Here is a 13,274-nt window from a genome sequence, read left to right as displayed (position 1 = left end):
ATAGCCACTAGCAAATGGTTTTGATGGCTGGTGCTTTATAATATAGTTTTTTTTATATTTTTGAATATATTTTTTATATTTTTGAATATATTTTAGCCACAATCTTTTGTATTTTTATTGTGTTGTATTTTTTTATGAATTCCCTTCATATTCTTTTGTTCTTCCAGATGAATTTTGTTATTATTTTTCCTAGTTCTATAAAAATATTTTTGGCAGTTTGATTAATATGGTACTGAACAAGTTGACCATTTTAAGCAAAATTGTCATTTTTAGTTTATTACCTCAGCTCACCCATGATATTTTTTCCAGTTGTTTAGATCTGACTTTATTTCTATAAGAAATGTTTTGTAATTGTGTAATGTGGTTCCTGGATACTAATGTATATTCTTGATGAGGATATTAGAAGGAAACAGAAAGATATCTACAAGTAGTATTCCATAGTAGATCATGTAGTATAATATAAGTCCTCATTTAGAGGCCTTTTTATTTTAAAGAAAGTTTAATTGATATTTTTATTTTTATATTACAAACATGTCCAGAGTACCTCCATTAGTGAGAGGTTTCTGGTAACAAGATAAAGCATTTAAGTAAAACTGTAATGGCATCATCTGAAAGTGAAAACAATATTCTACATTTCATAACTTTCTATTTTAAAAAAATCATTTTAATCAATTTTCTTTTTTCCCAACCCATTAATAAAAAAAGAAAAAGAAATTTTTTTGTTATAAATAGGCAGAGCCAAATGAATCAGTAAATCAGTAAACATTTATTAAGTATTTATTATATGTTAAGCACTGTGGTAAGTACCAGAAAAAAATATCCCCTCAATGATTAAAAAAAATTACATATATGTATGTATGTATACATATAAATTATATACATATTTCTACTATACACACATATATGTTTTGTTCTGATAACATTAAGTACCTTGGCCTTAATCAAATAGTGAGTAACTCTTAGAGTAAGCAGTAGAAGCCAGGGCTTCAGTCTCCAAGACTAATGTTCATTGGACTAGAATCTTTAAGTTTAAAAGTATGTAAAAGTCTTACATGGCAAAGTTATATTCAGAGATTGTAATTCATTCAGAGATTAAAACTCTCTATATATTTTATAATCCCTAACTGTAATAACAATTATAAGAATAAAAATAAATTCTAATAACTGAAGTAATTTCATTAAATAAATATATCACAATATTCTTATTTATTACATAATAATATATAATACTAATGTGATTAGTGTTTTACATAATTAGATATTTATATTATATAAATATAAACTAATAATTATTAGTATTTTATATTTTGTATTATATATAGTATTATTTTTAAATGGTAGGGTAGTATAACGTGATTGTTTTATATAATGATGATAATAAAATTGTATTATGTTTATTATTATTATCTGAGAAATTGCACAATACAGTAAAAAGAACACAAGTTGTCAAAAGATCTAGGTTTGAATCCTTTTTCTGCTGCTTCCTACTTCTGGGCCAACAAGCAAGTTATTTGATTTCTCTGGGCCTTAAATTTCTTCTTTAAATGAAAGGGTTAGAAGAGATAGCTTCTGAGTTCTCTTTCAGCTCTATACCTCTGATTCTCAGTACCAAGATACAAAATAGTAACAAAATTCAGGGATTATTAATATTTTTAATGTTTATGATACAAAGGGAAGAGAGGGAGAGGACAAAATCCTTAACATGAGGAAAGTGACAGGGAAAGATGGATTAGATGTGAAGAAAACAAAGATTGAATCTGAGAGGGGAAAAAAGGGAATCATCTGCCTTCAACATTTTAGTCACTTTTTTTCCAAATCTTAGGCATTACAATAATTTTCAATTTTTACTTTTTTGTAAAAACAAAAAAGTATATTATTTTGTTCCCCTTCCCTTTGATCCTTTCTCTTCTCCTTTCCTGAGACTCTTGTTTTCTTTGTAACTTTGGCAATTTACTTAACTTTATTTGCCTCAGTTTCCTTCATCTGTAAAATGATCTGGAGAAGGAAATGGTAAGCCTCTCCAGTATCTTTGCCAAGATAATCCCAAACCATCCTGAAGAGTTAGACATGACTGAACAAAACAACAAAAATAAGTACTCTTCAATGCCCCCATAAAAATCTCTGGCAATTAGATCAAAAGACATACATACAAGTGTATGCCATTTACATATCTGTATGCACACATTCTTATACATGCATGCATATATGTATGTATGCCTATTCAATCTATCCTCAAATACCCAATGCTTATTTTAGAACATTAATGATTCCATAAAACATGTTCAGTAATTACTTATCTCTGTTTGATGTCCAGAATGATATACCATAGCTTTGTGTTAGGATCTTACAGCACATTGCCTTATTATTTATAAGACAAGACTTGAATTAGGTGCTTGATTTTGTCAAAACTTATATTATCTCAGACAAATCATTAACATTTGAAAGCTTCAATTTTTCTGTCCGTTACAAGGCAGAGTTGAGCTATCATTTAGGTGATCAGCACCTGTGACTGATTCCAAGTAACTGGAACATGTGCAACATCCACACTCCAGTAACATCTTCTCAGCAAATATTCTAAACCAGGGTGAATGCAACTAACTGGTCTCAAACCCATCTGTGATTTAGGAGGATGCTTACCCCAAGTATCTGAAGACTTAATGGGGAAATGAATGGATGAGAACAACATCTGTAAGCACTGTTCCAACAGTGTAAAAGGCACTATGGAGTTTTTGGAGCTTGGTCAGACATCAGTAATGGCAAGGTTATCCAGTACATCCTGGGACACTGCCAGTCGTGTAGACTTTTGTTCTCCACTGGACTTGGATGACTGTGGAGGAAAGAGTGGGACTGATATTTTGTGCAACTCTGCCTCACTTAAATCCAATTCACATGCAAGTCAAGTCATCTCTAGTTAGGGCATTGGTTTTCTTCTAAAACAAAGGACAAACAACAAAACAAGATAACTTTATAATTCAATTAATTAATTAATTTTTGAGTGAGAGACTCTAACTACAAGTTTGGAGCAGCATAGCTTAAGGAGGAGGGGAAAAGATATAAATTCACCACTCAACTCAGAATAAGCTGAAAAACACATAAAAGTTTGGAAAATATGAGTTGGGTTTAGAGGAAATACTCTTTTGTTTGGAGAGACCAAGTGGAGAAATGATAATCTTCAGGTCTATAAAGGGATGTTACAAAGAAAATAAGGAGAAATCATTGCATTAGTTGATAATGATAGAAAATAGATTAATAGGTTGAGGGGTAGCTTGGTAGTGTAGTGAATAGAGCACCATCCCTGACGTCAGGAGGACTTGAGTTCAAATGTGATCTCCGATACTTAATACTTCCTAGCTGTGTGACCCTGGGCAAGTCAACAAACCCCAATTGCCTCAGGGGAAAAAAGAATACTAGGTTAAAATTATAGTTAAACACAGTTTAGATAAATGAATGAAAGGGGAAAAAAAAATCACTGGATGAGACCAGATATCATTTTAGCTACTGCATATGCTCAAGGGGCCGCATGAGATAAATCTTGTGTTATTGATTTGTTCTTTGTCAGCTCTGAAGAACTACTTCATCAGTGAATGTATGTTCCCTGGAAGGACTTTTTGACATTCTAGTTTAGTTTCTGAATCATTATATTTTCCCATTACTTCATTGGTGAATTATAATTGTCACACCATGCTATTACATTCAACTAATACAATCCTAATATTGGTATAGAGCAAACAACTATTAAAATAAATTGCTAACTATTATGACATTACTATTACCATGTGTGCTTTGATATCATTTGCCAATAATAACATTTTTAGCTTTTCTTTTTTGATCTGTTTTGACAGCTTGAGAAAGGGTATCTTTAAGCAAGTGGCTCCAGTTCATTGCCTTAAGAAGATCCCTGTACTTTCTCAAGTGTGTCAGTCAGGATGAGAAGTGCTGTGTGGGTCACTGCTTCTCTTGCTCTACTTCACATTCTATTCAAATCTGAGACTGAGATTCCACAACTGTCACATGAAAGGTCACAAAAATCTACACCTTCAGTAACCTAGGTTACTGAAGGCCTACTGCTTTTTTTTTTTTTTTTTTTTTGCCAGAAAAAGAACTAAAAATTCACTCTAGTCAACTTTCTTCTTCAGTGAAAATTACTCTTGTTTCTTTCTTTTTCTCACCGTCAATCTGTGAATGCTGCTAAAATTACTATTATGATGAGAAAAACAGAGATTCCTCTATGGGTCCATGACTATCTGAACTATAAAACTAATATGTGAAACTTTAGGACCTGAGTTTGCATTTTAGTGATCTGACAATTACCTGATTATTTTCAATGATTTCATGATCTTAGAGATGAAAAGGATCTCAGAAATCATCTAGCCTTGTCTGAACTTGACTGAGAATTTCATTAGGGTGGACAGTAAAATTGAACAATTTGGTCATCTCAGTGGAATTTCTGGTCCAAATGATCTCATCTTGCTGTCTACTTTAATCAAATCAACCAGATTTACTGGGTGCTGTGTAGATACATTTTTAAATGCCATTTGTACATTACCAGTTTTAAAGAAAACATCTTCATTTATTTTCCTTTATTCCACATGTCCATCACTATCTTTTTAAGTACTTGAATCTTATTTTACTTCAAATGTTGAATGGGGCAAATAATTTATTAATTATTTTCATGTTGCACTTCTCTAAAAAGAAACATTTTGTTTTCTACTAAAGATATATTTTGTTTATGCCCAGTTAGATTTTGATGTCCTTGAAACTATTCAATTTAGTTTATTATGATAAGCAGTTATGAAGTATCTATTATATGCCAAACCCTCTACAAGCTTTGGGGGATACAAAGACAAAATTAAAATGGTATCTGTATTCAAACAATTTATATATCTTATAATTTGTGCAGAACAATTACAAAATAATTTAGGTGGGAGGAACCTAAAATGGGAAGATCAAGAAAGGCTTCATGGAGTATTTAATGATAGATCAACTGAAGTTGATATAGGCTTATATTTTATTTTTATTTAGATATTCTATTTATTGTTCCTATTAAATTAGTATAGATATTAGAATTCTGGGATACTGCATTTTGTTGTTCTTCTAAATTAGTTGTGATAAAAATCAAAAAGAAATGAATGATTTAACATACTTTGAGAGCTTGATAGGAAGAATGGTTATATTTTAGAGAAGACAAATAAAGAAATTTCAACAGTCATTTGAACATACATTTACAATAGATCATTGATCTTTTGGATTCAGAGTTGCATACAGTGTCCTAAAAGAGCTATATTAATGTCACACTTTGGTATAAGGAAGGTGAGTGAATCTAAATAAGATTCACAGATCAAGGAATAGTGAATTGTAGCAAAGAAATAAAAAAAACACTCCAAAAACAAACAAAAAACCAAAACAAAACCCAAAATACTTTTGCCTTCTAGCTAGAAAACTTGCTTTCAAACCCACTTTCAGTTATATTTTCCAGACATAATAGAACAGGAAAATGTGTATTAAAATAGATTCAAAAACTATGATTACTGAGTCCCAGTAAGGAAAAAAAAATACATTATACTGTGCTTGTTAGAACATAAGAAAGTGTGGGATGTTAACTTGGAACACTAAAGGGCAGTTCAATACAATATCTGAGGAATCATTTTGAGGGTCATTTGCACATAAATGAACATTTTGCTTCTCTACTTTACCTTGGAGATGTGATATACACAGAGGCAGCAGAATGGAGTTCAAATGCAGATTGTGCCCTTGGACCAAATGCTGCAGCCAATAGTTTGTCCAATTTTCCATATGCTCTTCATTAAATTAAGGTCAAGCAGAGGGATTTACAGTATGTATGTGATTACTGAGATTAGGCTGGGGTGACTACTTTGGAAACAATGAATAGTGAACTATTTTAAATACTTTAAGCATAAGCAGACCAATTCTTTTTGAACAAAACTCAGCAAAGATCATTGACATTTGTTTCTGACTTAGATTATTGGGATACTTCATTTTAATTTAATTTAATAAATATTTTATTAAGCATATACTATATGCCATTATTTCACAATGTTGTGTCATGATTGGAATTGAAAGATAAAAAGAAAGTTCATTCTTTGGAAAATTTATTTTCCAGCTGACTACTCTCCATCCTCAATCCTTAACTGCACCCCTTCCCCCAACATGCATTCATACCAATGTTAGAAAGTGTAAGATCCAGTCTTAGAGCAAGATGTCTAATTCAGGGATCATATCTAAGCCTAGTTCCCCTCCATATCACAACTTAATAAGAAACATATCAAATAAAATAAAAAATGGCAAAGAAAAAAAGGAAAGAATTCAGTGCAAGAAGAACATTACATAAAAACAAAACTTCAGAGAGATTTTAAAAATCAATAATCAGATAAAAGGAGACCCCACTGCAATGAATAAATTCTGTGAAGTAAAAGTAGATATGAAAAATCTGTATAAAAAGGGGAAAATTCTCCAACAATGAGAAGACCCTCCAAAATATCCATGAAACAAAATATCCATGGTAAGAATCTATAGTTAAATGATCGATTTATGTTGAGTCATTCCACATTTTAAGTGGTAGAAAGTTATGAACAATTTGTTAAAAAAGGAAATCCAAATTATTAATGATCATATAAAGATACTCTAAATTATTAGTACTAAAGAAATCCAATACTGAAGTTATTCAACGCCCATCATATTAACACAGATAATATATTTTAGAAATAACTCATGTTATAGAGGTTGTGAGAAGATAAGAACATTTATGTACCATTGATTGAGCTATAAGTGACTTTGACCATTCTTTTGTAAAATTAATTAACTAATTAATTGTGCTTATTTAATTTAAACTTAAATCCAAAAATGGAGGGAATTATTGTCATGTGCACAGCAGAACATAAGAGGTTTCAAGATATAAAGCAATAAATTTCCATTTTCAAGAAAACCTATATAATAAATACTACACATTGTTTTCAGAGTTGTTCATCTTTTCTTTGCTTCCTTGTAAATTTTCTTTTGTTCTTTGTTGAGTGTTTTCAACTTCCCTTTTCTCCATTTCCTTTTCTGCAAGCCTTCAGTTAAGCATGGATAAATATGCATATAAATATACACAAATACATTATGTATACATATATACACACATGCATATTTATGTAAATACACACAGACTATAGTTACATATATCCATATATATATAGATATCTATAATTATTCAATTACATACATTCATACACATTATGTAAGAATGCTATGCTAGTTTGTCCTTTGTTTCTCTGAAGGTGGGTAGCATCTTCCTTCATAAGTCCAAATATATCCATATTTTTCTAAATCTACCACCTCATCGTTTCCTACATCACATCACAATTCCAACCTTATACTATTTTAAATTTTAAATAGTCTGAAAAAATATTGATTAATATGGCTGATATACAGAGTAGTTTCCCTATTTTTCTCTCTAGTTTAACTTTGAGATCATAATTATTGCATTCACGTTTTTATCTAATAAATTCAACTTCTGATCTTTATGATTTTATTTCTTATCCCTCTTGACTCTTCTGCTCTATTTCTACCATTTACCTTGCCCTCTTATTACTTAATCTACCCCTTTCCAAAGATCCTCCCTTATTTTCTCTCCCCACCTTTTCCTTTGCCCTCTTGCTTCTATCTGAATTTTGTAGACGTTTATTGCCTATCAAATACAAATATATAATGTGTGTTTCTTCCCTCTTTATCTCATTACTATTAGTTTATACACTCTTTTATATCTCCTTTATCTTTTTCTCTCAACCTCTTATTTTTTAAAGTAAATTTGAGACTTTTATTCCCTTATAAAGGTATATATGGTTCTCTCTTTAAGTCAGATCTGATTTGAGCAGGGTTCTTTCTAATTTTTAAATTTATTTTGATATTCATTCTTTTAAAAACTGAGTTCTAAATTCTCTCCCTCCTATTCTTTCCCAATCATTGAGAAGGTAAGCAATCTATCTGTCACACATGTGAAGTTATGCAAAGCACTTTCCATATTAGCCATGTTGCAAAACAAAACAAACAAAACTGTCCAAAAACAAGAAAAAGCAAGAGACACAAAAGAAAAAAAGAAAAAAAGAAAAAACAATGACTACATTGGCTTTGAGTAGAGTGTGAATCCCTCTTCACTATATTATCAGTCAATATATTTTTCTGTTTTTTCCTCTCTCCTACCTCCCTTCCTTCCTTCCTTCCTTCCTTCCTTCCTTCCTTCCTTCCTTCCTTCCTTCCTTCCTTCCTTCCTTCCTTTCCTTCCTTCTTCCTTCTTTCTTTCCTTTCTTCCTTTTTTCTTTTCTTCTTTCTTTCCTTTCTCTCTCCGTTCTTCTTTCTCTTTCTTTCTTAGAGAGCCACATGTGGCAAAATTGTAATTCAGTTGCAATTAGGTACAATTCTTTGTTCTTCTTTAAAGATCAGTGCCTCTGGAGAGAACTGAAGTGGCTATTCCTCAGTATTCCTACTTTGTCCATGTTATATCTCTTAGATCCATATGTAGCCATATGACTAGCCATTGTTGTTCTGAGGATCCTGATATATGAAGTTGGTGGGAAATCAATTCCTCACCTTTCAAAGTTGACAAGATCATCCTCTTGAGGGGCTTTCAATATGTCAAAACTCAAATATTATCTATGTTCTATTGCATTTTTGTTTGTTTTGTTAAATATTTTTATTTTCATTTATTTTGATCCAGAACATAGCCATATTTTTGCTACCTCTAGTATAACTCTTCTATAATTATATTAATTGGATTTGTGGTATGGAGTATCACTATTAACACATATCAACATGAACTCCAGTTCTACATGTTTCTAAGGATTCCATGACTGTTTCTTCTTTTCATATACAGTTGAACATTTTAAAAAGTCTCTTTCCATTTTTCATTAAAAGAAATAGATGCAGTCATATATGTGAAGTTACATAAAATACTTTCCACCTTAGCCATGTTGCAAAACAAAACAAACAAAATTGACTTATGCAGGCAATAGTGGATGTTGTTTAAAGTAACAATTAGATATTTAATTAAGATGATGATATGAAAGTTTAAAGAAATACCCACATAGACTCCTGAAAATATCTTAAAAGCATTCCACATAAAACAGCAAGACAAAAAGAAACAAATGCAAGTTCCTCAAATGAATATAGAATAGAATGAAAAGATGGTCAGGAGTTAGTAGTATCTTGGAGAAAAGGGAAGCCTAATGTACTTCAATAAACTCTGGCAGTACTGGGATTATGGTAGCATCAAGAAAGCAAGATCAAATTTGGATAAATGGACCTGAAGCTTACCGACTCTGGAAAAGGAATCACAAAAACTGAAGAAAGCCCTCTGGGAGGGTGTTTAAAACAGTGGGAGCTCTGATAATAAAGGTCTAAAGTCAAATCTCATGTTTAACCTATAAAAACCAAAAGGAGAATGAGTGGATATATGTGCAATTCATTATGCAGATAGGCATTTTTGTTTGTGCATTTTTTAGAACACTCAGAAGCATAGCAGAAGACAACATTGATATTCATGGTAAGGGGTGTGTGTGTATATATTTTGGAGGTAGATTTTTTTTTCTGAGACAAATGGGGTTAAGTGATTTGCATAAGGTCACATAGCCAGGATTTTGAGACCATATTTGAACTCAGATCCTTCTGACTTTAGGACTGGTGCTCTAACCACTACTCCAAGTAGAGTTCTTATAAGAGCTTGAGATCAGTATGATCTCCATCTTCTCATCCAGGCTTATCATTAATACAGTAGAAAAGGAAACAAAAGCCAGAACCAGCAACCATAATGGGTCATCAGAATACTAAAGCCAGAGTCTGAGAGCTAGAACCAATCAACATATTTGGAACAGCAATGATTGATATCCATACTACAGAAAGAATATGGAAAAACAGGACAGTCATAAATCATACAGAAGATGGGTAGGAAGGGAAAGTTTGAGCTTTTTACAAAGTCCAAATCCAAGAACAGAGGCTAGAAAAAAATTGGTAATATATAAGAAAAGCTTAAGAGATAAGCTCAGAACAAGATAATAATTCCACAATATGTACATAAATGCCAGAGTTAAAAAAAAAATTGCTTGTCAACAAGCACTATAAAGTGATCTAAAAGAAGTAAGTCAAGAGACCAAAAAAAAAAAAAAGAAAAAAGAAAGAAAGAAAGAAAAGAAAGAAAGAAAAAGAAATTATAAATGAAATTAGAGCCCTGGGGAAAAAATAGATGGAGAATAAGTAGTTTAGAATAGAAGCCATAAAAACTTTCCCTTGTAGTGTACTCCTTGAAAAGTATAATAAAGATAAAAATTTAATGAGGCACCATGAGATAAGGAGAAATATTAGAATAAAATCAGAGGGTTGAAAAATAGGTAATAATATTCAGGTTCCATTATCAAAACCAATTTATCTAAAAATAGATCAAGGAGAGAAATTTTAACAATTATCAGGCTCCATGAAAATGGTGAACAAACAAAAATCCTGGCAGCCATATTTCAAGAAATCCAGCACTTAACACAGGGCTTGGTACAAAGTATGTGCTTCTTATTGTTCAGTGATGTCCAATTCTTTGTGACCTCATTTGGAGTTTTCTTAACAATCTGTAATATTTTGCACTTGCCTTCTGAGACAAACATAGTTGTGACTTGCCCAGAGGCACATCGCTAGTGAGTGTCAAAGGCCAGGTTTGAATTTAAGAAGATGAGTCTTACTGACTCCAGACATAGTATTCTATCCATCGTGCAACCTACTTGCCCAGAAGTTGCTTAGTCGATGCTTATTGATTGACTGACTGATTGACTAAGTGAAATAATTAAAGAAAATTGCTCATATCTATTAGAACCAGTGGCAAAAAGAAAATAAAGTACAATAGAATATTACTGGAAAGTAACCACAAACTGAAAATACCCAGGAATGTGATAACTAAAAATCAGAACTTCCAAATCAATGAAAAAATATTCAAAATACCTAATGAAAAATAAAGTTCAGATCTAGAGATGTGATCATGCAAGACTTCTACCCCCAAAAAAAGGAAATTCTAAGAATACAATAATCCAAAACATGAGAGATAAAAGCAAATAACCTGGAACAATTGCCCTGGAAGAATAAGGATAATATTTCAACTTTATAATGGGTTTCATTAAACTAAGAGCTTTCAAACTTTCCTGATGAAAAAGCCAGATCTGAGTACAAACTTTGAAAGACAAATACAGAAGTCAAGAGTAACTTAGAAAGTTGAATTCATTTGAGCATATAGAAGAAAATAAATGAAGGGGAAATATATGATTCTATTAGTGTAAGAAGAAACTAGTGTCTTTTTGTAATCTCATCACTTACAAAGGGAGTTAAAAAATAATTGACCTGAATGTGATTTCATTTTGTTTTGTTCTTTTTTAGAATTAAAGGAACATAAAAATAATATGCCAGGAAGGAAATAAGAGAATAGAAAGGAACTTAGTCCTTCATAAAATGGGGTGCATGAAAAAAGAACAAATGAATATGGAGGAAAGGTAAAATATAAGCATGAGTATGTCATTATTTCTTGTCTGACTCACATAAAGAAAATGAGAATACATATTGTAAAGAAAAAATATTTGTTGAATAAATTAAGTTCAACTCAGAAAAAGAAGAAAGGCAGAAGATGAGTTTAAGTTGGGGAGGGAATAGTCACAAGCAAAACACATTAATTTTGGATGGTTGACCATAAAAAAATATGTTAAAAAGAGAATGAAAGAATAAAAGAGAAGAGGGGGATTTGACTTGGTAAAGAAGAGGGAATAGGAGTAAGAACATATGAATTCTATAATAGATTATAAAAATAAAAGTGAAATAATACCTACTATCAAAGAGAATTCACTTTATTGGGGAGATGAAATATAGGTATATAATTATACCTGCAGTAGAATATATACAAAATTAATTCAAGGTAACCTTAGAGGCAATAATCATTTTGGGTGTGGGGCTTTCTACAGGAGGCAATTTCTGACCTAAGTTACAGGAAAATAGCTATGATAAGGGGCAAAGGTTTCCTAACTTCTGGAAAAGAATTTTAGGGTATAAATTCTAGGTATGGGAGCAATCTGTCAAAAAGTAAGGAGATGATAGATGAAGTGTCATGTGTAAAGAACAGCAAGACCAGTTTGGTTGGATATGGTAGATGAGGTGGAGCAATGTTTTGTCATGGAAAATCTACAACATATATCATTTAGTCACTAAAGAGATAGGAAATAGCAAATATTGGTCACTGGTATATTAGTGAAAATGAGATATGTCTGGAAGTGTATCTACCATATTCACCCCTAAGATTGTAAACTCCTTGAGGACAGAGACTTTTGTCTCTGTCTTTTGTCTTTTTGTATCTACAATGCTGTTTATTGATTGATTGATTGATTTTCATATTCATGAATAGGATCTAAAAAGTTTATTGTTATGTTGATCTTCAACTCTGTATGAGCAGATCTGGGTGGAAAAGTGGAACATTGGACTTAAAATCAGGAATCTCTGGATTTCGATTCTACCTCAAATACCAACAGACTATATGGCCCATGTAAGTCACTTTCTCTCTCTGTCTCTCTCTGTCTCTCTCTGTCTCTCTCTCTCTGTCTCTCTCTCTCTGTCTCTCTCTGTCTCTCTCTGTCTCTCTCTCTCTCTCTCTCTCTCTCTCTCTCTCTCTCTCTCTCTCTCTTTCTCTTTTTAATCCTTTTTTTTTCCCCACTTGTAAACAGAGGGGTTAGTCTTCATGGCTTCAAAAGTCCTTTCTATCTAAAACTAAACTTTGTCACTCCATGACCCTGGGTGCCATATCAGAGACATTTTGAGATTGAAATATATAACTTATTTAAAAGTATTTTGCAGTTTGTTGTAAATCACAATGTCAGTCTGAGTTATCATTCTGGCCTAGTTGTCAGAACTGGCTACAGCACCTCACTGAGGCTGACATGAAGAAATTTTTACCCTTAAGGGATATGGAAGATGAAGTGATAATGATAAATTCATAAAGTAGATAAAGAAGCATTTCTCCTTCGAATTGAACTTGAATGTGATAGAGGATCAGCTGTCAACTCTATTGGTCTTGACAAATCAGACTTACTGAGGTGTCTCCTGATTGAAGTGATAGAATGTGGAACAAACCATGTTTGAATGGTTGTATAGGGATCTGCTTTCCAGTAAAGTAATTGAAATATCACATGCCTGGGTTTCTGATCTAATAAAAAGACTATTATAATTGGACAACTATGATTCATGAAAGGAGAGTTAGGAAAAGAGGG

Source organism: Sminthopsis crassicaudata, chromosome 4 (genome assembly GCF_048593235.1).
Source record: "Sminthopsis crassicaudata isolate SCR6 chromosome 4, ASM4859323v1, whole genome shotgun sequence".
Lineage (NCBI taxonomy): Eukaryota > Metazoa > Chordata > Mammalia > Dasyuromorphia > Dasyuridae > Sminthopsis > Sminthopsis crassicaudata.
The sequence above is the reverse complement of the archived record's forward strand: the minus strand, read 5'-3'. Positions refer to the sequence as shown.